This window comes from Amblyomma americanum, chromosome 4, assembly GCF_052857255.1.
Source record: "Amblyomma americanum isolate KBUSLIRL-KWMA chromosome 4, ASM5285725v1, whole genome shotgun sequence".
Taxonomy (NCBI): Eukaryota; Metazoa; Arthropoda; class Arachnida; order Ixodida; family Ixodidae; genus Amblyomma; species Amblyomma americanum.
Window position 1 is genome coordinate 77435478 of NC_135500.1, and position 25916 is coordinate 77461393.

A 25916-nucleotide genomic window follows, 5' to 3' on the forward strand; every position below is an offset into this window, starting at 1 on the left:
TTTCATTGATTACGAGAAAGCATTCGACTCAGTGGAAACCTCAGCAGTCATACAGGCATTGCGTAATCAGGGGGTAGAAGAGCCTTATGTCAAAATACTGGAAGATATATATAGCAACTGCACAGCTGCTGTAGTCCTCCATAAAGTCAGCAATAAAATTCCAATAAGAAAGGGCGTCAGGCAAGGAGACACGATCTCGCCAATGCTGTTCACCGCATGTTTGCAGGAGGTTTTTCGAGGCCTGAATTGGGAACAGTTGGGAATAAGAATAAATGGAGAATACCTAAATAATCTGCGATTTGCTGATGACATTGCCTTGCTGAGTCACTCAGGAGGTGAACTGCAAATCATGATCAACGAGTTAGACAGGCAGAGCAGATCGATGGGTCTAAAAATTAACATGCAGAAAACCAAGGTAATGTTCAACAGCCTAGCAAGGGAACAACAGTTCACAATTGGCAGCGAGAGCCTAGAAATTGTGCCGGAATACGTCTACTTAGGGCAGGTAGTGACAGCTGATCCGGATCATGAGAGGGAGATAACTAGAAGGATAAGAATGGGGTGGAGCGCATATGGCAAATTCTCGCAGATCATGAGTGGCAGTTTACCAATTTCCCTCAAGAGGAAAGTGTACAACAGCATAATCTTACCGGTACTTACCTACGGGGCAGAAACGTGGAGGCTAACGAAAAGAGTTCAGCTTAAGTTAAGGACAACGCAGCGAGCCATGGAAAGAAAAATGATAGGTGTAACGTTAAGAGATCGGAAGCGGGCAGAGTGGGTGAGGGAACAAACACGGGTTAATGACATCCTGGTCGAAATCGAGAGAAAGAAATGGGCTTGGGCAGGGTATGTAATGCGAAGGCAAGATAACCGCTGGTCTTTAAGGGTAACGGAGTGGGTTCCAAGAGAAAGTAAGCGTAGCAGGGGTCGGCAGAAGGTTAGGTGGGCGGATGAGATTAGGAAGTTTGCAGGCAAAGGGTGGATGCAGCTGGCAAAGGATAGGGTTAATTGGAGAGACATGGGAGAGGCCTTTGCCCTTCAGTGGGTGTAGTAAGGCTGATGATGATGATGATGAGACGGTCAGAAACGACACTGGCCAAACTCCGTAAGGTGGGGGACCAGGTGGGCCGCATGGTCCGCCGGGTTTCTAACAAGCGTGGGGGGTTACGATGCAATGGCACCTTGCGGCTGGCGCATGCATTTGTAACCAGTCGAATTCTATATTCGACTCCATACCTACCCCTGCGGAAGCAAGACGAGGATGCACTCGAAGTCATCCCCCGCAAAATTATTACGCGGGCTCTGGACCTCCCCGCGAACACCTCCAACCAGCGTCACCTTGGGTTGGGCATGGTGAACGCATCTCGGGAGCTCCGGGAAGACCACTTGATCAACCAAAATACACGTCTCTCGAAGACACCGTCGAGTCGTCGCCTCCTTGCCCGTCTACATATCCAACAAACCACTCTCATGGAAGAGCGCGTACGTATTCTATCCCAGTGGAGATGCGCCCTCCGCGTGCGCCCTCTTCCCGCGAATATGAACCGCCAGGGGCATAATGGCTGTCGCCAGGCCCGGGCGGAAGCCTTTGCCAGCGACTATGGATCGAAACCCGGCGTATTCTACGTGGATGCATCCGGCCCCCACCATTGAGGATGACACACAGCCGCACTCGTCCACCAGTATAAAACAGTGAACGGCGATAATTTCTGAGCCCGTGACATTACATAGGCGGAGGAGGTCGCCATTACATTGGCTGCCTCTCATCCCACTTCTAAAACAATTATTTCCGATTCGCTAGGGGCCTATCGGAACGTCGAGCAGTGCTGGGCACCGTACTTCGCCTACCGCCTTCTCCAGAACAGCGTCCAAATCGGGAACTTCCCTCCCAGAAATATTTTAGGGGCTCCTGCTTACATGGCCTTTGAGGGAAATCGGGCAGCTGACGCCGCCGCCCGCGCGATCTCTCACCGGGCATTACCCTCAGACCCCGACGATCAGGAATTCGAATTAACTCCGGCTTACTCCTTCGAAGACATTGTTTTACTCTATCAATCTGGCCACGGCCTTTATCCCCGGTAGTGTAACGAGCTCTCAAAGGCGGAGAAGCCGCTTCTGCTCGGCCTGTATACAATACTTTGTTGTGCCCGGCTGCAGCTCTCAAACACTTCGACCCTCCTTTCTCGGGCAGCTTTCCACACTGTGCGGAGAAGTCTTCAGACGTCCACCACATGATTTGAGCCTGCCCCTCCAACCTTGCTATCCCCTCTCTCCCCAACCACACTTAGGAGGACTGCGAGGCGACCCTCCTCGGCTGCTCTGACCTAGAGGCCCAAAGGGTCTGGTTGAGCGCGCACGGGCAGCGGCCGACGCCTAGGGACCGCAACTAGTGTTTGTGAGAGCCGGCCCCTTAAGAGTCGGTCTAATGATACTTTCCTGTACATACTCTTTTCGAGCCAATAATAGTGTTTCATCGCCACCAACCCCATGCAAAAAACTGTGCTTTCGAACAGCATTTCATGCTTAGTAATACTAAACTGCCAACCATTATTTATTTATTTCGAAAATACTAGGGGCGGGAAATGGATGGCCCAAGCAGGAGTGGAATAGAACACTACATGCACAGCGTGTTTTAGGTGTGAAAAATAAAAACAAGCCACACAGGAGAATAGAGTAAAAGCGGGCAAGAGAAAACAGGAAGCGCCATACGAAAGAAATGCTACTATAACGCCTTTTTGAAATTGGAAGTATGAAAAAGTGATTCAGGAAGCAAATTTGAATAGCAGATGGCTTGTACTTGAACAAGCCTGAGCGAACTGTGCTCGAAATAATATATATTTTCTCTGCTGTAGATTTCTTGGTTGAATGCTTCGAGCCGCTTATAGTGCCAGTCGCCATGTTGTGGCCCGAAATAAGAGTGGATTATTTATTTAGGGACAAGTAAAACTACCAAATTCCCGGCTACATAAAGAGTGAAGGCGAAGCAGCAGTAGTTTCAGATTTAGCGGCTAAGTTTGCCAAACAGCTCTGTAGATTGATATAGCTGGTCTGTTCCTTCGAGGTACTCTTTATGGAAGTGGCGCTGGCTTGATTTCTGTGCTGAAGATGGCGGGTGGCAGCATGATCAACAAGCTCAGATAGCCGGGGCGGCTATCACATGCTGAGTTGGTAGAGCGACTGCTCCAATGAAGCGGTGGTCCCGGGCTCGAACCCCATGCCAGGAAGAATTTTTCTGTACCTACAAAACTTCTATGGAAGCTGTGCAGCTTTCCTTTGTAGCTGTACACCTTATCTCGGGTGGATGCCAATCAGTAATTTGCTCCCTTATTACAGATTTACTCGAGCTTAGGGGATTCCCCTAAACATTTGACCAATGTTGATGTGTCTCGAACACCAGCAATCAATGAAATTAGCTACATCTACGCTTAGAAAGGTTGTTACAAATAATAATAATAATAATTGGTTTTTGGGGAAAGGAAATGGCGCAGTATCTGTCTCATATATCTTTGGGCACCTGAACCGCGCCGTAAGGGAAGGGTAAAGGAGGGAGTGAAAGAAGAAAGGAAGAGAGAGGTGCCGTAGTGGAGGGCTCCGGAATAATTTCGACCACCTGGGGATCTTTAACGTGCACTGACATCGCACAGCACACGGGCCCCTTAGCGTTTTTCCTCCATAAAAACGCAGCCGCCCCGGTCGGGTTCGAACCCGGGAACTCCGGATCAGTAGTCGAGCGCCCTAACCACTGAGCCACCGCGGCGGGTCAACGTTGTTACAAAAAAAAAAAAACAGAGCATACAGATAGGCCTCTGATTCTTATTCTGGAGGTAAAGTTTGATCCGGGCGTTTAACGTCCTGGAGCTCCACATGAATACCGCTGAGCAGTGGTCCGGATTAATTTAGGCCACTAGAGGTTCGTCGGCGTGCCTTAAAATCCCACTGCACAAAGACATTTTTGCAACTTTCTTCTGTCCACATGCCGGCGAGGTGGCCGCTTTTCGACTTCATGACCTCGGGTTCCAGCAGCAGAATCCGTCAGCTATTGAACGGCTGCTGCCGCTCTAAATATGCAAGCAAAATGACAAAGGAATCCCCACACGTACAAAAAAACTACTGGCGGTTTAGCATTGCTGAACACTGAATAGTGTGCGAAAGCAGGTTTCTTTACTTGGACACGTGCCTGAAAGCGCGATTGAGGTGTCCACTGGCCCAGGAAGCCAGTTATGCGTGTTCCCTTTCCTTTTGTGGCTTTTTCGCACGGTTGGAAGTTGAAGACGACGACGTGCAATGCATAGCGCGAGAGTGTGACAATTTAACACGAAGTGTGACGGGCTGCGGCGATAGCATAGTGCTCTCGTGCAGTGAGCAGCGGAGCTGATCTGTTCGCGCCGCCGCTTAATGGAAACCCAGTCACTGCAGTATTTATTTTTTATCTGAGGTGCCTCAGATACACATCGCCTTTTTAACGATTACTAGTTAAACAGTGTTTTCGCATTTACCCCCAGGCCATAACTGCGATACGAAAGCGTTGACCTTGAGCACGGTCTTGATTAAGGTACTGAAAATATTTAGGATAAGGCATCTATTATTTCAAAAAGGTACATTGAGGGGAAGACTAACCCGGCCAGCGGCGCGCGTTAGAGAGCTCGTGTAGGACCACCATTCATAGAAACCCTTAATTCAACTTTTATGTTCTCTTGTTTTCCGCCGCTTGAAATTCGATGAGAGGGGTTAAGGTGATCATCATCCCGGCCAAGGAGCTTTCCGTCAACTAAGGCCATCAGCGGCGCGTGTGCGAACCGCATTGTCCTATCAGTTAAGAGTAGACCGACCTGACCGCACCTTACTTCGTTACCCTCTTTTGTCCCGTTCCCAGCTCGAGCCAACTGACACGACAACCAGAAGACGACCAGTCATCATGGACCTAACCACGTCAAGCCACCGACGAAGTCCTGACGACACGGTGACACGCGACCAGAACCATGACCATGCCGCTCAGCGCGCAACGCGAGGAGGTTGGTTTCCATCTGTTAAGGCAGCCATAGCTGGCCAATGGCCAAAGCCGAACCAAGCCCAGCCTGACGGGTAGCCAAGCAGACGATTGCCGGGTTAAGTTACCCATGTACTCGTCCATGCAACCTCAGTAACAATCAATAAAATAACCGCCATTTAGATGGTGTCAGAAGCGCTATCTTGCGAGACGAAGAAAAAGTATGACAAGACAAGCAGAGCAAAATAAGAAGAAAACGGCGACGAAGGAACCGTTAAATCAAGAATCGCGAAGTAGGTCAGCGAGGATCCCGTATCCATGTTTGACAGCGGTCTGAAGGCTCCAAAGCCGCTTGACCTGTCATGACTGTCGCCAAATGCGTAGGAATGCTGGCTACAAAGCTACGAGTGGAAAAGCCACATCGATACAAGTTCACGAGAAGCTGCCAGAAGTGCAAGTGGCAAACGTTATGACTGTTATCGGAGCGGATGAGCAAGTAGCGTTTCGAACTTTCGCGCTGAGCGAGGATAACAAGAAAAGCCTTGAAACTGTCAAGCAAAGCTTCAAAAAGCACTTCACTCCAAAAATAAACCGCCTACGAATGCTACAAGCTTAACTAGATGAATCAAATGGAGAAAGAGCCCTTCATCGAGTTCCTGACGGCATCCACACCTCCCTTCTCCTGAAACCCACACCAGCGGGCCGTATCTACACCCTCCAGACGCATTGTCCCTCGAGGTCCTCGCCATTGCGCATGCCCTCCAGTCATTTGCCCTCCTTCCCTCTCTCCAAGAGTACACAGTCTATTCAGACTCACAAGCCGCTATACACCACATACAGAAACGCACCCTGACCCCTTCTCTCCAACAGGAGGTCGAGCGAGCGGTCTCCGCACTGCAGCCTTCCATCGTTTTCCTCCGCTGGGTCCTGGGCATTCAGGGATTGACGGCAATGAGCTGGCCCATCAGCTCGCCCGCGACACACTTTTCCGGGCACCGTTGATCCCTTGGCCCACGCCCTCGGAGGACGGTGGGAGGCTCACCCTTCGCCGCACCATAAAAGAGGTCTACCTTGAGCTCCGCCTCGACAAACGCCTTTACCCTCCTCCTCATCCATCACTCACGGTGCCGGAGTCTCGCCTTCTTCGGCACATTCAGATGAATGCAGTTATCACCCCGTCCCGCCTCTTCCTCTATCGCTATCGATCGGACCCTTCCTGTCCCAACTGCCCCTGCATCTATGCGGACCTGGCCCATTGCCTCTTCTATTGCCCGGCTGCTCAGCAGTCGGGTTCCTTCCCCCCACCCTTTCTATCCATCACCACCTGGCTCGACTGGCTTGGCGCTGAAGGGGAAGAAGAACAGCGGCTTCTGGTCGCCCAGGCGGTCGACATGCTCGGCCTATAAATTATGGTCGAATAAAAGTCTTTACTACTACTACTGACGGCAGCAAGACTGCACGGAAAGAAACGCCAGTTCGGAGACCTGACCGAGGAGCTGCTCAGAGATAGCATCATTGTCGGCGTAAGCAACGACGATGTGCGTGAGAGTTTGCTGAGTCATTCTACCGCAGACTTTCGGAAAGCCATCAACTTATGCAAGGCAAGTGATGAAGCATCGATGCAAATGAAAGAAATCGCAAGTAAGGACACCAAAACGGTCAACCTAATCAAGAATAAAAGTGCCAGCTGAAAGAGGACTACTACACACACAAAAAAGTTGGGACGGCTAGACGTTTCTGCAAGTGTTGTGGAAGCCATGAGGATGCCCAGCTTACTGCAAGATGTGTCCCAAGAGCCTAAATGTAGGATACTTTGTGGCAGTTTGCCAAACAGGCGAAAACGAAGTGCACCATCACATGTGTTCTATTGATTGATTAGACAAAAGAAAGTTCGACAATGTGGCAACATCGAAAAAAAAAAACAAGGAAGAAAAATAAGAAAAAGCGGTGGTGCCACAGTCACTATCAAGCTGGACACGGGCGCACAGTGGAAAGTACTACCACTCACATGTGCAAGGCCTTGAAAACGTCCCAGCTGACGCACTGCCACGTTTCACCGCTTCTCTAACACCTCCTTCCTCGCCAGCCCACAACGACTTCGCTGCTCTTGCCACAGCCTAGCACCAGGACGCAGAACTGAAGGACTTGCTCAGAACACCTGGCTCACTGGTTATCCGCGAAGTTCTCTTTCCTTTGTACCCCGTACCCATCATTTGCGACAATTCGACAGGCTCTCCGCGCCCTTTGGTACCCACTGCGTTTTGACGCCTTTTTAAGGACGCACTCCACGGTCTGTACCATCCTGGAATTCGCGCCACGCTGCATCTCCTCACGCAACTTTACGCTTCGCCAGGTATCAACAAAGACATGCGCGCCTGGGCCCATGCCTGGCTCGCTCTCCGGCAATCTGAAAGCGTCACGCGACATCTCCACATTGATATCTTGGGCCCTTGGCCTTTTTCTGCAGGATATTCTTATCTGCTTATTTGCGGTGAACGCTTCACTCCCTGGCCCGAAGCGTTCTCTGTGCTCGACACCCCTATTGACACCGTCGCCAGAACTTTCGTCACCGGCTGGGTTTCCCGCTACGGGGTTCCCTCGACTGTAATCACCAACCGTTGGCCCTTGAGTTCGGTTCTAGCCTTTTCCAATACCTTACGGTACTGCTTGAAACTTCATGAATCCGCTCGACCGCTTACCATCCCATCGCCAACGGCAAGACATCTCTCAAAGCTCTGAAACTTATGGACGCATCGCTCCTCTCTGAGGATTTGATCCTCGGCGCTTGGCCAGATAGTTTAGACTGTAGACTGTAAAGACAACGCGAGTGCTCTCACGCTTTTTGAGCGACACGGACCTTGTCTCGCGTTTGTGATGTCACAAAGTGTGCCTTGTTTTTTTTTTAAGTAGTTTTTCATCTGCCTCCTCCCATCATCATCGTCCCCCATCGTGACCTTCTTTTATCTCCTCTTCCCGTCCCCCAGAGCAGACTAGCAGGCCAGATATTTATTTTTCAGGCCAACCTCTCTGCCTTTCCTATCAGTAAACCCTCTCTCAAAGCACAACTAGATATCACACACTGAACTACATCCGTACCAGTTGTTCTGCTTAGTTTCTGTACTACATTAAAGCAAGATCCGCTGTACTCAGGCAGAACTTCTCTTCGGTTCACCACTGCATTTTCCACTGACTTTTTGCACTTGACTGGTTCGTCTCCAAGCCCCCACCCTTCGGACTGTGTGACGTAGCTCCGAGAATTTTGCCGTACTCTCCGACCTCCTGCCCCTCAGTACCAGTGCCGGCAATCTTCGCACGTTCCGGGTTAACTTGGAACTTGCTCCCACGTTTTTGTTCGGCGAGACTCCATCCGCAAACTATCCAAAGTTTTCCATCGTCGAGGTTCACGGACGCCCTGACTCCATTTCTGCCGACCGGCTGAAGCCAGCCTTCACCGAAGACGTTCTCCCCAGTACACATGCCTGTGTGGTTTCACTGCCTCAGCCGGCCGACTGCCCACTTATGCCATCTTCCCATGCCAGTCGCCAAAAGCGACACGTCTCGTTCCGGCTCCCAGCTCCACCGAGCTCTTCCCAACTAGTGGGGGAAGGGGGGGGGGGTTGCTGCAGCAGCACGACCGGTCGCAGGCAACGCAGGCGGCAGCGGCCGTTGACGGTGACGACTCCGAGAAGCATCCGATTTGGACTCCTGACTCGTGCTGGTGCCTCATGCGAGTGTGCTCTGGCTGTAGCCCGTTGTGTCAAACGGCGGTTCGGGTAGGCACTTTTTTCCATTCTTTACCTCGCCCTTTTTAATACAGTTCTCAAGGCAGCGCATCGTTCCCTGGCACTACGACCAATAAATCAGATGATGCTTCCTTCATCCCTGCCTCATACTGGTTGACGCGGCATATCTATCGAGATCTAGTAGTGACCGCCTATCTGGACCACGAAAAGAAAGTGCCATCAAAAAAGTGCAGAATGGCGAACAATTGAGAGCAGTTATGAGTTATTATCAGCGTCTTCCCCAATGCCGTTAAAAGAGAGTATAAAGCCTGCACTCGGTCGGTACTCAGCTGCAATGCCTAAAGTTGTAGGCTTTCGATTAGGCATCAGGTCAAAGTGGTACAGCTACCTATCCACATGAAAATATTATCGTATTGGTCATTGACAAAAACAAGGCAACTTGGATTCAAAAGATAAAAGAAGCTAATGATGACACAGTGGAAAGAAAGAGGACGAAATTTATAGGAGGTGGTCGGTTAGCTTAACATAATGGCTGTCGGAGGAGGCAAAACAGCTTGAGGCGGAATACTAAGGTTGGGAAGTAATAACGAAATCTCCTTGAACAAGGAAGCGGCTTCTGCCATAGGACAAAATGTAGTTGAATGTAATTAGAGAAACGTTTTCCTGCAGGCTCCGTAATCATATTTAAGCCATAGAACAGGACAGGTTGCTAAGTCATATAATTAGAAATGACAGCGCAGCTTACACGATAAAAAATGAAGTAGACAATACAAGTGTCATGTGTCGTCTGTTTATTTCTCGTTTGTGCACGGCGCTGTCATTTACAAATTATCATAAGTAATCTACCTCATTATGAAGAAAATTAGCTTGATTACTCTTCGCTCGCTTCGCAGATAAAGCTGCTGAGTTAAACGTAAAATTCCTTACCATTTCCGCACGTTGATAAAAATATGTGGCCCATACCGGAATCCCTTGCAGGTAATGAAACGTTTCAGGAAACAAGAAACTGAAAGAAATTACATTTCCCGCCGGATTGGTGTCCACCGGTGATTTGTTCAGGCTACCTTCACGACGCATTCAATAGGAAACTGCAAAACATGCCGGAGCAGAACGTTGTAAGTCCAACATATGCGTTTCTATTGAAGTCAATGAAATTCGTCGATTAGCAGCTGGTACAGAGGCCAGGGCCACAGACGAAAAATGGTGAACGAAAATAGTAAAGGTTTGTAAAGCTTTGTAGGGGGCTAGTTGGGCGTGCGTACTAATACTGGGAAGCGCAAGACTCTAGACAAGGAGACAACACCACATAGGAACACCACGAGACACAAGTGTTGTCCCCTTGTCTAGAATCTAGCGCTCCCCAGTTACCGAACAAAAATAGACTGACCAGATCACTACCTTCCTTCTAATTCGCATTAAGTTTTCCACACTTTTTCCTAGCCATTGCTGGATGAGAGGCTTCATAGATGTGCAGGCTACATCGACATTGGCTTCACAGTATCTTTGGCTCGGAGTTCCCGCGCTCGCCTGCCCCCTAACTTTTTTATTTTTGTCGAGAGTGCTGAGCTCCCAAATACCACCGCGTCGTTCAGAACCAACGCACGGAATCGCCTCCCTTCAGGACAGAGCCCAGTAGGAGACTGAATGCTGAGAATGCATTGTAAAAAGTGTGGGAAACAACAACTAAGCAGTAAAGGGCCTGTCACACTAGCCGGACACGACGCCGACGCAGACACGTCAACGACACCGATGATCGGCCGACCGGGTCGGCAGATCCTGTCTGTGGCAGACCAAGCTCTCACACTAGGCCGACAACGACACCAACGCGTCCGAGGACCAGCGACGCCGACAAAACCATTCTGCTGACCGTGTCGTCGCGAGATCGGTCGCCAAGCTAAAACATTCACCAGACGCGAACACGGTTCCGCTATAATACTGTTTGTTTACGTTCACAACAAGCTCTGGGATAGGTGAATGCCCAAAAAGTATCATTACTGGGGATCGTTGGCCAATGCCAAGGTGCTGGTTGAAGTGATAACTACGATACAAGCAAATTTCATCCTATAGCCGCCTGCTGCTGCTGCTGCTTCGTGCGGCTCGCCTGACGTCTGCTAGATCCGCTGCTGAAGGCGTCGCGGAAATCGAGCATAACTATTTTATTATGGGACGGGTTGGCAGTAAAAAGGTGAGTATAGAAGTTCCTTTATTACGGCGCTGGCTAGTTCCAAAGCGCCTTGAGCTGTGGCATAGATGCGAAACCAGCTAGGCTTAGCGACGACCTCGGCAGCCGGGATGCAGCGCAGTTCGTCGCCCTGGCGCTCCCGCAGGCGGCGTCGTTGCCGAAAGCGCGGCTGTTTTGCAGGCATGCTGTCGTTGCTCGAATATAGCAGGCGGCCTTTCTCATAGCATGGCTGTTTTGTCTTTTTTGGTGCGAACGGAAAGTAAACCGAGCCTGCTCGCCGGCAGGCCAGCCCAGATCCCGCCCGCCGGCGTAATAAAAATCAGCTTAAGATTGTTTTTGACGTAAACAATAAACGATGAAACAAAGAAATGTGCCAAATGTATCATTTCTGAGGATCGTTGATCAACACCGAGTTGCTGGTAAAAGCAACAACTTTGATACGAGCAAAATTTCTCGCCAGAATCGCGTCGCAAGCTGCCGCTGGCCCGCCGTTGCGGTCCGGCTCGCCTGGCGCCCTCAGCGGTCCGCTAGCTTCGCCGCCGAAGGCGTCGCGGAAATTGACCATAATTTTAGTATATGGTGAGATTATACTGTTAACAGCAAAGCGATATTATGAGATATTATAGCGCAGGCTACTTGCGAAGCTGCGTCCGCTGCGCATTCGATGCGACGATCAGGGCAGCCAGGCAGCAGCGCAGTTCGTCGCCTGGCGCGACCCCGGGCTGCGACGTTGTCGAAAGCTGGCTACTAGCGCAAGCATGCTTTGTCGCTGCTCGTGTATAGCAAGCGGTCTTTCTGATAATATGGCTATTTTGTCTTTTCTGGGGTGAACTTCAGCACCAAGCCATGCAGTAATCAAACCGCTGCGGGTGGCAAAGCGTACGGTTTGAGCTCAACTGCTTGAGTCGAGCGGCGAAGCGATGCTTGCTGCTCCGTGTGTCCTGCTTGCAGTGGGGCTGCAATTCGCAAGCAGTGACCGGTGCAGCGCGCCGGCCGAGTTTTCCCACATTGGTCGCCTGCTTTACATCTGTCGCAAGTGTCACACTGCGCAGTGCATCTTCCACGTCTGAAGGCGGCGAATTGCTCTTTTCTCCATGGTGTCGTGGGTATAGCAGTTGCTTCGCATTCCAGAGGTTCCTAGTTCGAATCCGCGTAGTCGATTTTCTTAATATTTTAGCACTAAATAATCTCTCTTGTCTTGCTTAACCGCGAGCGACTGGATTTATTTTTCGAGCCATGCGTTTCTGACCCAGCAATAAGTGCCGCTCAGTACTGGGCTGCCCTCCGCCTAGGTTCATAATCACGATTGTTAAAGAGTGTTTTACTATGGTGGGATTTATTTAAAAGAGTTTAAAATCAAGCGTCGCGGCCCATGCATTTCGCACAGCAGGAAATGACAAAAGAAGATTGAGAACGAGAAAGGCCAGTCGGCGGGAGGTCTCGCACGTTGTCTCGCTAGTGTGACATGAGAGTTGGCAGACAATCGGCCAAGTGCCGTCTTGTGAGAGACCTGGCGCCGACGCCGAAAGTCGGCCGACTGCTTTAGACGGTGCAGTGTGACATAGAGCCAGACATCGATACGACATGGTTTTGGCAGACCGAATCGGCCGACTGTTGGCCTAGTGTGACAGACCCATAAGCAGACAAGATGGACTGTGCCCTTCTACTTCCTCTTTTGCTCTTCTTTTTTCCCATGCTTCTTAGAGCGTGTCTATACCGACTCACACAACTACCCCGATAAAATGCAGAGAAGACAGCGTTACTAAGAAAGCACATGAGATCAGACAGCACTGGCGGGGGAAGTTTGGTGCCGGCGCTCTCGGTTTCTCACGCTTTGGCTTCGCCGCGCAGGTTTCTGAAGCCACAGGAGCAGCAAACAAGTCCGTCGCCTTAACCAACAAACGCGTTAGGTGCATATCTGCGTGAAGCTCATCCGAAATTATAGACCCTTGTCACACGGGCGCGCTTAACCGCTGTTAGAGAAGCGGCGGTGTTCGCTAGCTGCTTGTTACTGCTGTCCACACTGCGGAACTGACGCTTCCTGCTTAAATGTCTGCGCAAGATACATGCCAACTTTCTCCAGAGCAAGTCGACGAACACAATTTTATTGGCGTTCAAATGCAGGAAGCAAGGTTTACTCCCAGGGGCGCAAAGACGAAAGCTAGGGATCTACTCTACAATAGTAAGCTAGGTATAGATAGTAGCATTTATATCGAACATGTTATACGGCGATGTACACGATCAAACCATTCCAAAAAATTAAAAGAATATATGTGCCGAACAGATACCTTTCAAAATTCCTTTTTTCCGAGAACCGTCCGTCAGTGGAACGCTTTGCCTTGTGACGCTGTGGAATGCCCGACTGTCGAATCTTTCTTATCAAAATTCAAGTCCATAAGTTAACTCAACCTAAGCGTTTTTGGTTCCAGCTATTGATATTGCTTTGTGGTTGTGATTATTGTCATTGCTGATGGATCAGCGTATGTCTACCGTTAGTGTTTATTTACTAAAGCGTGCTATTGATGCCAGTGTTCTTGTGTTATGTGCCAGTGTTGTTTCTATATGCCTAAACAGCGCGAGCTTGTACAAAGCATTTTTCTTTCTTATTTTTTCTTTTTTCTTTTCTTCTCGGTGTTAATCTGCTCAAGCAGGCGGATGACACCACTGTTATCATTGTCATATCTTGTAGTGCTTTTTTGTACTTTCTTCACCATGTATGCTCACTCCTGCCAAAGGCCTTCTGCGAAGGCTGGCAGTACCTCTGAAATAAATATATTACTTTCCCAAAGTCATTAAAAGAATAAAATTGAATATCATAATCACAATTATAATCATCATCATCATCCTCAGTGTAGCTTCGCCCACTGCAGGGCAAAAGCCTCTCCAATCTCTCTCCAGTTAACCCTTTTCTGCGCCAGCTGCGGCCACCCTATCCCCGTTGTTCAGGCTAACAGTGGCGGCACTTCAAGGCGCAGGCATCTTTTGCGAGCCATTCACCCTGGTGCACCGAACACCAGGCCGGGCCATGGTTTGTACCCATTTCAGAAAACAGGTGCGTGCCCGGCCGGCAGTGGGAGTCGATCTCGCCACCTCCCGAAACCAATTTGGGTTTCAACGTACGCCCCGCTTGTTACTGCATGACATGCGGTCGGCTACTGGGAATGTGCTCGCGTCTTCGATCCCTGCTGTGACGGCGCATTTCATTGGAAGCGAAATGCAAAGAAACTTGCGCGGTGTGCACGGCCCACTGAAAAAAAACTAAGATGGTCGAAATTCCCAGGACCTCTCCAATGCCCTCTCTTAACCACTCCTAATGTTTGCAGTGTGGCATTATCATGCGAAACTCGACATACCGAAAATTTTACGCCGTTCTGGGACTATGTTCACTAACCCCATTTTAATAAGAAGCCCTTTCGAACAAGACAAAAATGGCTGACAGTCTAGCGTTGCAAAGCACGAAATATTGTGCGAATGCACAGTTGTTTGCAGGTGGACTCTACCGCCACGTACAGCCCCCGCAAAAAGTATACAGGCCAAGGTGTATGCTTCAAAGCTGTTGAGCGAGGCTCCCGAGCATATCTAACAGTCGAAAGCTTGGGAAAATTGAGGACGCGAAGCCATTTCCCTCTCGAGAGATTACGGTCGCGGAGGATGCATAACGATCGCCTGCTGCTGGACTCACAAACAAAGCCCTTGGGCTGTATACTTTTTACGCGAGTTGTACCTGAAAGTGCGATTGAGGTGTTCACAATGCGTGTCTTCAACTTTTTCATCGTCAGTGCCAATTTACGATAGTACGCCGACGGCCTATGCTCCAGTGTCATGTTTCTGCACCAACGTTGTCAAGGCCACCACGTATTGCTCTGGTGCAGTATTTCTGCCACAGCGTTATCCACGCCAAGGCATGCAGCGCACACCTCTCTGTCACTCCTCCCACATAGCTCAAAGCTCGAATATTAATTTGACTGTAGCATTAGTTGATGAAGACGACGATGTGCAATGCACAGCGCGAGAGTGTGTTGCAGTTTAAAACGATGCGTGATCGGCTGCGGCGATAGCCTTAATGCTCTTGTGCAGTGACCAGCGAAGCTGGTGTGTTCGCGCCGCCGCGAGTTCGAGTCCCAGCCGCGGCCGTATATTTTATTTATTTCTTCATTGTTTGCCGAAGGTCACCCTCAAGGCCAAGGATCGCACCAACCGGTGAGCCGGTTTGACATCCTGAAGTAAAGCTTTCACACTAAAACAGACCAGAGATTGAACGCGCAGCTACTTCTCTAATACGGCTTTTCCACCAAATCATGAAAAGACATCCTGGTGCACGGGCAGAAATATGTTTACAGAAACGGCTTTATTGACACAGTGCTTTGAGGAACTGACGCCTGTATGCACTTCCTCAAGTGCAGCAGGCGGTAATCAGTTAACTGGCACGGTTATACACGGTCGAATGGTTTCACATCCGTTGGTGCCCTGTTTCACAGTGCACCGCAGGCCTGTGCCGTCACTACTTGCGTCATTAACTATCAGCAAGAGGGCACGCGCAGTTTCCTGGTGGCAAAGGCAATCGTACGCGGAAGGCGGCCTTGTCCTTGATATATGGTGTGTCGCGGACCGATCAGGTTACTCTCAAGCGCCGGTCTGCGCACTGCAGCCGGCACAGCGATAGAGTTGTCACCGGCACTTAAACTTCCCCGACATATCCAGGTTCGCGCTTGCGCCAAGCAAATTGCGCATGTGTAACACACCTCCCGCAGCCCCCCGTAGGGCACCATTCAATCGCGAAATTATGGTGCTAGTTACACTGTAAACAGAATACTGGCACCTGCACGAAATTAGCTTGTTTGTATGGCGCATGCCCACGAAGTACGTCATCATTTGAAACCGCTCTCGCTTAAGACGTCAAAAGCCGTGTGAAATTCAGGTTTGGCTGCCCGCGGTCATCAGCGGAGAATGACCACGTGTGAATCCGATGCTTTTAGTTTTTCCTTTCCTATTTAGACGAGAAATGTTTCGTCAGGTGTTACAGAAGGTCTCCAGCATTACGAAGGGCGATAGTTTGATTCTTGCTCCTTCTGCAAGAGATGAGCGATGCTCGGCATCGGCCCGCTTTATACATTTCCTGCCAACACGTGGCTTTAACTGCGCGTGGCAAGGAACTAAAAGCACTGAAAAGTCTCCTCTTTGCCTTAACTCGCACTGGTGCACCGCTTGCCGAAATGTTAAGAGTTAGTATCATCACTCACAAAAATAGCTGCCGACACATTCGTTGACTTCACTCGACTGAGTCGAAAAAGGCATCGAGAGGAAGTTCTCCGGCGAGGCGAGAATAAGGAGAGCCGAGAGGCAACAGTGTCGTCGCACGAGCGGCAAGCGTGGCGTCACACACTGACCTTGTGTGCATCTTTAGGCGACGAGAGAACATGCGTCGAAACGAAATCTGCAAAGGCAAACTCGATCACACACACGTGTCTTCTTTTAAAACAAGGATGTGTCGCAAAAAATTACACGAGGATCAGGCATCTGATGCGACAGTCTTGCGAAAGGAATTAGATTCGCCTCGGTGGCTGATTTAATGTTTTTACTACAGTGAACGATTTCACTCTCTGCCGCCACTTCACATAAGAACAGAATATTTCTGCGGGGTAGAGTTTGGCTGGGCAGAGGGTCCAAGACGGTGGATAGGTGTGCATCCCCCTACCTATGGGGAGGGTGACTGGTAAGCGGCTTCTGGAAGGCGGAGGTGGAGAACGGAGTCTCCTCGCTTCGTCTGCACTCTCACCTTTAACACACATCAAAGTCCTCTCGTGAAGAGCAGGTGGAGGAGGGGGAGGGAGCGTTCAGTAGTGCTATTTTCGAAGTAAAACTTCACTTTATAAAGCACAATGCAGCGCCGCATGTATTGTTTCTGTTCACAGAGAATACTTATAGCAGACCCAACCAGAATTTTGGCTAGCTTGGTGTCTCAGTTATGAATATGCTACACGTTACTATATTCTATTTCGTTAAACCTGAATTAAACGTCATACGTCATAATTTTACGGAATCTAACTTTGATTAATGTGTTTGGGCTGTTTTCCACAGATGCTCATTAAATATGGGACCGATTACCAAGCGCACATACCTTCAAGATGTTTGTGGGAACACACAAGCACGTGTCCGATGATACCGACAGTAGCATGAAAGGAAAGCTCATGCGTCACAGGTGATCCGAAGCTCATGCGCAGCGCAATCCGGAGAGTCGGATTAGCTACCCGCGCCTTGATTTGAAAAATTTGAAGATATTCCAAGTGTTAATTTATGTAAGTTACAACGCTAGTTCTTGTTTTGCTATGGGTTAATACATGAAACGCCGGCGGCTAGAAAGTTTGAACCCCGCTAAGCGTTCCTTAAAATCGCGGTAGACGTTTCCAAGGTGATTCATGTTCAACTCCCCTGAAATCTCTCTGTTAGCAAATAACGCGACATGAGGAAACCATACCTGCTGATAAAAATGCCACTTGGGTCTTCTAATGCCCTGTGGAACGTGGTCTCTGCAAATGCTGCACCTTCTGCACTATGCCATCATGCACCATGGCCATGACGCCATGCAGCTGCTGCACCATGACATGTGTGACGTGTCAGGCAAGTCACACATGTGACGATGACCTAGGTTTGGAGTGGTCTCTGTGTTGAACAAAGAAATAATACTATCTTGAACAATACTGCGAAATTTTTGCTAAGGTGATACCTTTATACGGACTGCTGCTGTTTCACTGTGCTTTGGCCATCACTGAAGGCTTCCCTGTGCATTCCGTTTTATTAATAGCTTTTCTGTCATACTTTCCGTCTAATTAACGAACCCAACATTTCATTAAGTTATAAGTTTATTCTCAACCCTTAGTATGTAATAATTTCTGGCATTTCTAGTTCTTTGGATTACAGACGTCAACAGGCTCGTTGTGTCTAAATGAGGTTAGCGTGACCGGTCTTTGGACAGCAAGAACACAAGTTGTTCCCATAGTATCCGAAATTCTCTAAAGTGTTCCTTTCATGTAGCAGTAATGAAAACAATTTCAGCCTGCAGTCGCCCAACTAGAAGACAAAGTTGCTTAGACAAGGAACCGAAATCAATTGCACTCGGCATCTATTTTTCTCAGCTCTCACCACGTTCTAGATGGTGTCAGCGCGAGGCTCTCGACCTTGGCACATGTGTTCCATAGCCAAGTTATGCGACAAAGGCCCGTGCAAAACGCGTGTTAGCGCCGGGAAACAATGTTTCTCTCGGAGTAGGGGGCGGGAATCGCCGCAGACATCCACCGATCTCACTTGGAGAGTCGCGAAACGTAGTTCGCGGTAGTGTCAGCGAGCGGTAGTGTCAGTCAGTAGTTAAACCGAAGCTATTTTTTCCGCTGCTTGTTTCGGTTTATGGTTTATAGGGATTAACGTCCCGAAGTGACTTAAGGCTATGAGTGACTCCGTAGTGAAGGGCTACGAAAATTTCGACCACTTGGGGTTCTTTGGCGCGCACTGGCAGCCCACAGTGCACGGGCCTCTGGAATTTCGCCTCCATCGTAATTGACCGCCGGGGCCGAAATCCTTGTCCACTATCTGCTTTATACATAGTCTCCATCACCGCGCAGTTGAGTTGTTCATCAAGTGAGCAGTTACTGCGCGGTTTCTTTTCTTCAAAAACCATTTTTTTGGGGCGTTCGCCATTATGTGAGAACTGGGTTTGCACACTACTCTCCTGACATGGTTTGGAGCGATGCTCAGGTGCTGCTGAGATCATTTCTGCTTTTGGTCCAAGATTAATAGAAGGGGATTTGAGAGATAATGCTGAATCGGGGTTTTGCGGGGCGCTACTTAAGAATATGCTCTATAAAAAATAGAACTATGTAGGGAAGGTTTCAGACTTCCCACATAGACGCCAGGAGTTCTTGGACCTTAGCGGTGGGTTCGGCCAGTTGGATGGTCTTCAGTTGAAAAATTGGCAGTGGCCTAGCTCAGCATTGCGAGGATACACGTAGCGAGAGCTGTAGTGCTCCACTGGTTACGCATGTTGTCTAGTTTGTTGTTGTGACTTAAATGTTAAGCATTGGAGAAGTATTCTGAGAGACATTTTTATTTATTCAATTGTTTTGACAGAGATAAACATTGCCCGATGATCGGTAAAGTAGCACGCTGTTGTCTCAATGCTGCCTACACAGTATTTAGACTGGTTGCTTTCTCATATACACAAGGTCAATCCTTCCGGTCCAGGCTGGAGTACCCAGATTTGAACCCGACTGCGGCGGCTGCGTTTCGGTGGAGGCGAAACGCTAGGGCGCCCGTGCACTGTGCGATGTCGGCGCACGTTGGAGATACCCAGGTGGTCGAAATTATTCCGGGGCCCTCCACTACTGCACCTTTTTCTTCCTTTCTTCTCTCAGTCCCTCCTTTATCTCTTCCCGTACGGCGCGGTTGGTGTCCGCCGATACAGTGAGAGGAATACTGTGCCATTTCTTTTTCCCCAAAACCAGATTTCCATAAAACGTCGGTGCACTTCCATGCGTTCGTCTGAACGGTAGGTGTGATCCATGGGACGCCTGCCATGGAGACCGACACTGCGGATCGCGGCCGTAAGGCTAAATTGGTTTTTGGAGAAAGCAAGTGGCGCAGTATCTGTCTTGCATGTCGGCGGACACCTGAACAGCGCCGTATCGGAGGGGATAATGTAGGGACTCCCGAAGAAAGAGCGGCGACTAAGCGCACTGCGCACCCAGTCTTCCTCCCCGGTTGCCATGGTAGCGGCGCATGCGCACAGCTGGCCTCGCGTGTACCGCGAAACACTCTACTGGTAGCCTAGTGTAGCTCCCGCTACAATATCCGGATCTGCGCTGAGGAGTATGATCGCCCTTTGATCTAAACATTTTACGCGTCCCTCAAAGGGCGCCTGAGGGAATTCCCTGAGAATGGGATTGAGATGAGCTGTGGCTTTACATAGCTTACACTGGCTAGGGAACTGACCCGGGCAGTAGACGCTGAACAAGGGGCTTGGAAATGAGTTGGTTTGCGAGCGACGCCAACTGGCGGCCTGGATCTTGTTTAAGGATGCATCAGCTGGAGGATATTCAACCCGCCCTCATCTATAGCGTTGTGTGACCTCTCTCACACCATAGCGGTCGCGCCCTGTGAAGCCCTCGGCGAGCACACCTGCGCACGCTAACGTCCCTGGGAACGCGGAGGCCCATGAATAAGCTCGAGGACTTAGCTCCAATAAGCTCGAGGAAGTGCTTCGCACTAAAATTGTTTTGAGGAAATGAAAGGCGCTGTAACTGTCTCAAATATCGGTTGACACCTAACCGCGCCGTGAGGGAGAGGAAGAAAATGGGAGTGGAAATTGGGGTTTTTTGGGGGGAAAGGAAATGGAGCAGTAGATGCCTATCATCTCCTATAGGCGCAGTACATGCCTATCATGCCTATATTGCCTCTCCTCCTATCCTCTCTTCCTGTGTCCCCTCACCTCTTTCATTTCATTTCTCCATTCTACCTGCTATCCTTTATTTCCGCTGCCCCAGCTCAGGTGCTTCAGTATCGATGGCAGATGCCGGGGCTAGCAAAAATATTTGCCTTCCTTTTTATTATAATTTTAAGAAAAAAAACCACTTACTACTACTAGTGTCAGCGATACGCTGGTAGAGTCACGCGCACGTGCAGTGAGGGCGGCTCGGTGGCCGCTTGCTGCTGCCGGATATTGCGCACCACCACTTCCTCTCGCGACCGTGCACACTGCGGGCTTATATGCATGACAGACTGAGATGACATAGCACATATTGTTGTGATCCGCACGAGGCGCACATGCTCTCTTTAACCCGCATCGGTGGCTCAGTGGTTAGGGCGCTCTTTTACTGAGCCGGAGTTCCCGGGTTCGAACGCGGTCGCGGCGGCCGCTTTTCGATGGAGGAGAAACGCGAAGGCGTCCGTCAGTGCGATGTCAGCGCACGCTAAAGATCCCCAGGTGGTCGGAATTATTCCGCTGCCTTCCACTACGGCCCCTCTTTTTCTCTTTCTTTCACTCCCACCTTCCTCTCTTCCCTTACGGCGCGGTTCGGGTGTCCACCGAGATCTGAGGGAATTACTGCGCCATTTACTTTCCTAAAAGAATGCTCTCTTGTTTGCTTGGAATGATCGAACATGTCTGGCAGCTTTTACGCTGAATGAAGCCAGATGATAGCTAGCTATCGTCTTTTTCCTCAGCCTATCGCCGAAGGCTCATAGTAAGCTTCTCAAGTCCGCCTATATGGTGTCATAAAAGTGATATAAGCAGCTGTCAGGCGAACATTTCGCAATGTAAGCACGTTCTTGATGCTGAACTGCAGATATGACCCTACGGCGAGAGACAGCGCCTTCGAGTAAAGCCCTCACGGTAAAGCCCTCGCGGGTGCAGCTGCGGAGCGTAACGAACTTTTTGAGACGCACGTGAATTAACATTAAAACAGCTCAAAGGACTGCCTGTGACAGCATTCTTAATAGCTCCGGAACTGAGGATGGATCGCGCTTAGAGATTTGCGTGATCTGATTATTAACTAAACGAACTAGCGGGCCTTTCTTTCGCCACCACCACGATCAGCAGCCCTGTTATTTAAGACTAATGAACGAGTCCGCAAACACAACCTATGCCTGTAAAGTTCCGAGACTGAGTCCAGTAAAAAAAAAATGCGTTCAACATTGAAATCATTTGTGCAGCACCCTCTCGAAATAGTCTCCCTTGCAGTCTATACACAGCTTTGTCGTGGAACATTGGATGGCCTCCACGCTCCCCATCCAGCGACCTTTTAGGGCTCTCTTAACACGAGGAAACGGGAAAAAATTCCGTGGGCAGAGGTCAGGCGAGAATGGTGGTTGGGAAGTGCAGTAATGCTGTGCTTGGCGAGCAATTTTGTCACGCGGAGAGCAGTGTGCGGCCTTGCGTTATCGTGGAGAAGGCGCCATTGCCCAGATGCCCATAAGTAAGGGCGACAGCGTTTTCAGTGCATCACGCATGTGTTGGAGCACGCGGATATAGACATCCTGATTCACCGTCTGCCCTTGTAGGTCCAATTCGTGGTGCATGACACCTCTGGCATGAAAAAAACTATCAGCATAGTCTTTGTATTGGTCTTCCGCCGCCCCACCTTTGGCGCCAAAGAGCTTGTGGACCGCCATTCGGTGGTTTGCCTCTTTGTTTGAGGATCGCATTGAAAACACCATGTTTGGTCTTCAGCAATGATGCTGTCGACGAATGCAGCATCCTTCTCTGCCTCGAAGAGCAAATCAGCGCTCACTGATGCTCGCGTGTCCTTCTGGTCCTGTGTGAGAGAGTGCGGCACAAGTCTGGCATTCAACTTTCGTTACCCCAAGTTGTTACCTCTTTCTTCTTTTCTTCTTTCACTCCCTCCTTTATCCCTTCCCTTACGGCGCGGTTCAGGTGTCCAACGATATACGAGACAGATACTGCACCATTTCCTTTCCCCCAAAACCAATTATTATTATTCAGCCCAGCTGTTAATGGCTCGTTTGACGATCTGGCATCAGTGTGGTTTGAGGGTATCGTAACAAAATCATGTGAAAATCCAGAGCGCTCCTCGTTAATAGAAATTTTCGGCTGCTCTAGGCTAGTGCAGCTAAGTCTTTGGGCATAAGCTGATTCAATGAAAAAAGCCGCGCTTTTTGTTTTAACAAATCGTACAAAAAATATTGGGTTTATAAGCGAAAGCTTTACTACTCCCCTTCGTAGCTTCTTCGCCGTGTGCGCCGTGTGAGCCGTCTGCCGCGTGTGACCCTGAACCGACCTTGAACCACGCGACAGCTATGACGCCACTCAGCCGCCGCTGCCGCAACAGAGCGCTCGCCTCATTTTCTCTACGCCGTCCGCGTTCATTAAGTTCATTGCCGTTGACGTTGACAAAATTATAGACTCTGATGATTTTGAGGAAAGGAAGGTGCATAACTGGCTCCCTGAGACAGTGGAGGCCTCAATCGCGCTTTGAGGTACGTGGCGCTGGTGTGAGAGAGAGAGATGTGGCCTGCATGCTTTAGCGCTGACAACGCGGTGGCAGACACGCGGCACTGCGGCAATTGGCCGCAGTGTTCCTGACCAACCTCTCGCAATCAACCATTATTTTGACTGCCACATCCCAGGGTGGAAGGGTGGGCGGGCTGCCTATTAGTGTGCGGAACGCACTCAACGTCACAGACGCCAAGCCGCGCCTACTTGCCCGATACACCACAGCTTCAGGTCTCTAACCAGGTTCGATAGTACTTAAACCGCAGAAAATTTTCTCCAAAGTATGTAAGCCTCAAGTGATCTCCCGCACACGTCCATGGCAGCGGCGTCTCGATGCTTCATCTAAAAATTAGTTCAAAAGCCCTCATATTCCAAACAACGGGCGTCTCGGAAAGCGATTAAAGTTTAAAGCCCTTTTGGGTGACAGTACCTCTTTTTTAGAAGAATCAACAGCTACAATCTTTTTTTTGCAGTAGGATAGGGACTGTGTTTTTTTTGGTTCAATGTCATGCTTGCCGAAAGACAAAGGAAAAATTGTCAAAAATACATTCGCACAGCACGGTTACTACATCTCACGCTGTAGAGCTGCACACCAATGCGTCGACGCATATATACGTCACACCATAGCCGATTAGTCTAACACTACACCACACATATAAAGACGTTTTCAGATGGAACCTTCGCTACCTCCGGGTAAATAGTTTCTTGGCATGAACTACATGGTGGCAAAACCAGCTAACTAGGACGCTGTCTGGAACTCCTGGCAACGTCCCGCGCCCGTGGATCCTTGGGTTTCTTTTAATGTCAGAGCGACAAGAATTATCTCCTGGAAATTGATTCATACATTAGCCAAACATGCGATGTCTTTATAAAAAGTCTTTATTCCTTAAATTCGTATACAGAAACGAGAACAAAACTTCACTCACACAACCAAACCACCCAAAACACGTTCACTGTATTAACACATGACCGAATATGGTAATCGCACTGTAGGTTTCTTACGTGTCGTTGGCGAAGGAGCGGCGTGAGGCCGACTGCGGTGAAGAGTCTCGGCTAAATTTCGACTACCTGCCGTTCTTCCAGGAATACTGAAATCTTGGTGCACGACCGTTTTGCCTTCCGTCTTCACGAAAGTATAAAAAGGAAAAAAGGAAAGCCATTAATGGCTCATACTCGCGGCCATGGATCTATCCGGCGTCCGTTAAATCCAGCAACTCGATGACAAAAAGAATCGGTTGTGCACGGTGGGATTAGAACCACCATCATTCTGTTCCGCAGCCGAGCGCGCTAACGACTACGCTACTTCCTGCCAACGCATACATAGTTCTCCTCGTCTAGGACGCTGGAGAGTGTTTGCCGAAAGGCGTCGAATAAGACGAATGCCCCCCAAACGCCCTCCAGTGCCTCCAGCATCTTTGTGCATGGTGGGATTCGAGCCACCATCATTCCGTTCCGCAGCCCACCGTGCTAACTACTACACTACTTCCTGCCAACGCATATGTAGTTCTCCTTGTCTAGGACGCTGGAGAGTGTTTGCCGAAAGGCATCGAATGAGACGGATGGCCCCCCAAACGCCCTCCAGTGCCTCCAGCATCTTTGTGCACGGTGGGATTCGAGCCACCATCATTCCGTTGCGCAGCCGAGCGTGCTAACGACTACGCTACTTCCTGCCAACGCATATGTAGTTCTCCTTGTCTAGGACGCTGGAGAGTGTTTGCCGAAAGGCATCGAATGAGACGGTGCCCCCCCAAACGCCCTCCAGTGCCTCCAGCATCTTTGTGCACGGTGGGATTCGAGCCACCATCATTCCGTTCCGCAGCCCACCGTGCTAACTACTACGCTACTTCCTGCCAACGCATATGTAGTTCTCCTTGTCTAGGACGCTGGAGAGTGTTTGCCGAAAGGCGTGGAATCAGACGGATGCCCCCAAACGCCTGCCAGTGCCTCCAGCATCTTTGTGCACGGGGGGATTCGAGCCACCATCATTCCGTTCCGCAGCTGAGCGTGCTAACGACTACGCTACTTCCTGCCAACGCATATGTAGTTCTCCTTGTCTAGGACGCTGGAGAGTGTTTGCCGAAAGGCGTGGAATCAGACGGATGCCCCCAAACGCCTGCCAGTGCCTCCAGCATCTTTGTGCACGGTGGGATTCGAACCACGATCATTCCGTTCCGCAGCCAACCGTGCTAACTTCTACGCTACTTCCTGCCAACGCATATGTAGTTCTCCTCGTCTAGGACGCTGGAGAGTGTTTGCCGAAAGGCGTCGAATCAGACGGATGCTCACAAAGCCCTCTAGTGCCTCCAGAATTAAAGATTAACAAACAATTGTGTACTTAATCAACATCTTAATAACGCTTCAGTGACATAAGCAACAACACCGCGCTAAAGGCTTTCGCCTCACCGCACTTTAGGTCAACAAAGTGCACCCCTGAATTTTTTGCCTATGCAGTGAGGAATTTATTCTAGCAGAATTCCGTATCCTTTAAGCCTCCGCGGCACATACATAGCCAACATTTCTGGACAAAAGCATATTTGAATGCAATTTGAACTGTTTATGAACGCATTTTTTTCATAAAAGGCAACACTGTCAACACTTCACTGTAACAGTCAATATACCCGGAGATCACCCGACGGCAGTATTGCACTTTTTCTATTAACGTTTTTGCTACCATCAAGAGCATGCCCCCAATGGTTTCCAATGGCTGTGTTAACTGTTCGATGCGATCGATGGAAACACTTCAATAGGCAGAAGCTGCTAAACATCAGCAGAATGAAGCATTACCGTCAATACTTCCGTAACAGTACCTTAAAATTTTCCAATTTTGAAAATTTGCGTCCAAGAATGTTGGACATGAGTGGGTGTCGTTACCACCTTTGCTATGCGCTGAGAACACATATAGGTTCGTGGATCCGCACATGTACATCAGATGTAAGGCTGCGCCCATGTAGGCGTACTTTCATGTTTAAAAGGGACCACAAAACGCACACGATATCGGCG

General features: G+C 49.6%; 1 pseudogene; it reads left to right on the forward strand.

Annotated features, from left to right (window-relative positions):
- Positions 1–5308: 5308 nt before the first annotated feature.
- LOC144129584 (uncharacterized) lies at positions 5309–6681 on the forward strand (annotated as a pseudogene).
- The last annotated feature ends 19235 nt before the right edge of the window (positions 6682–25916 follow it).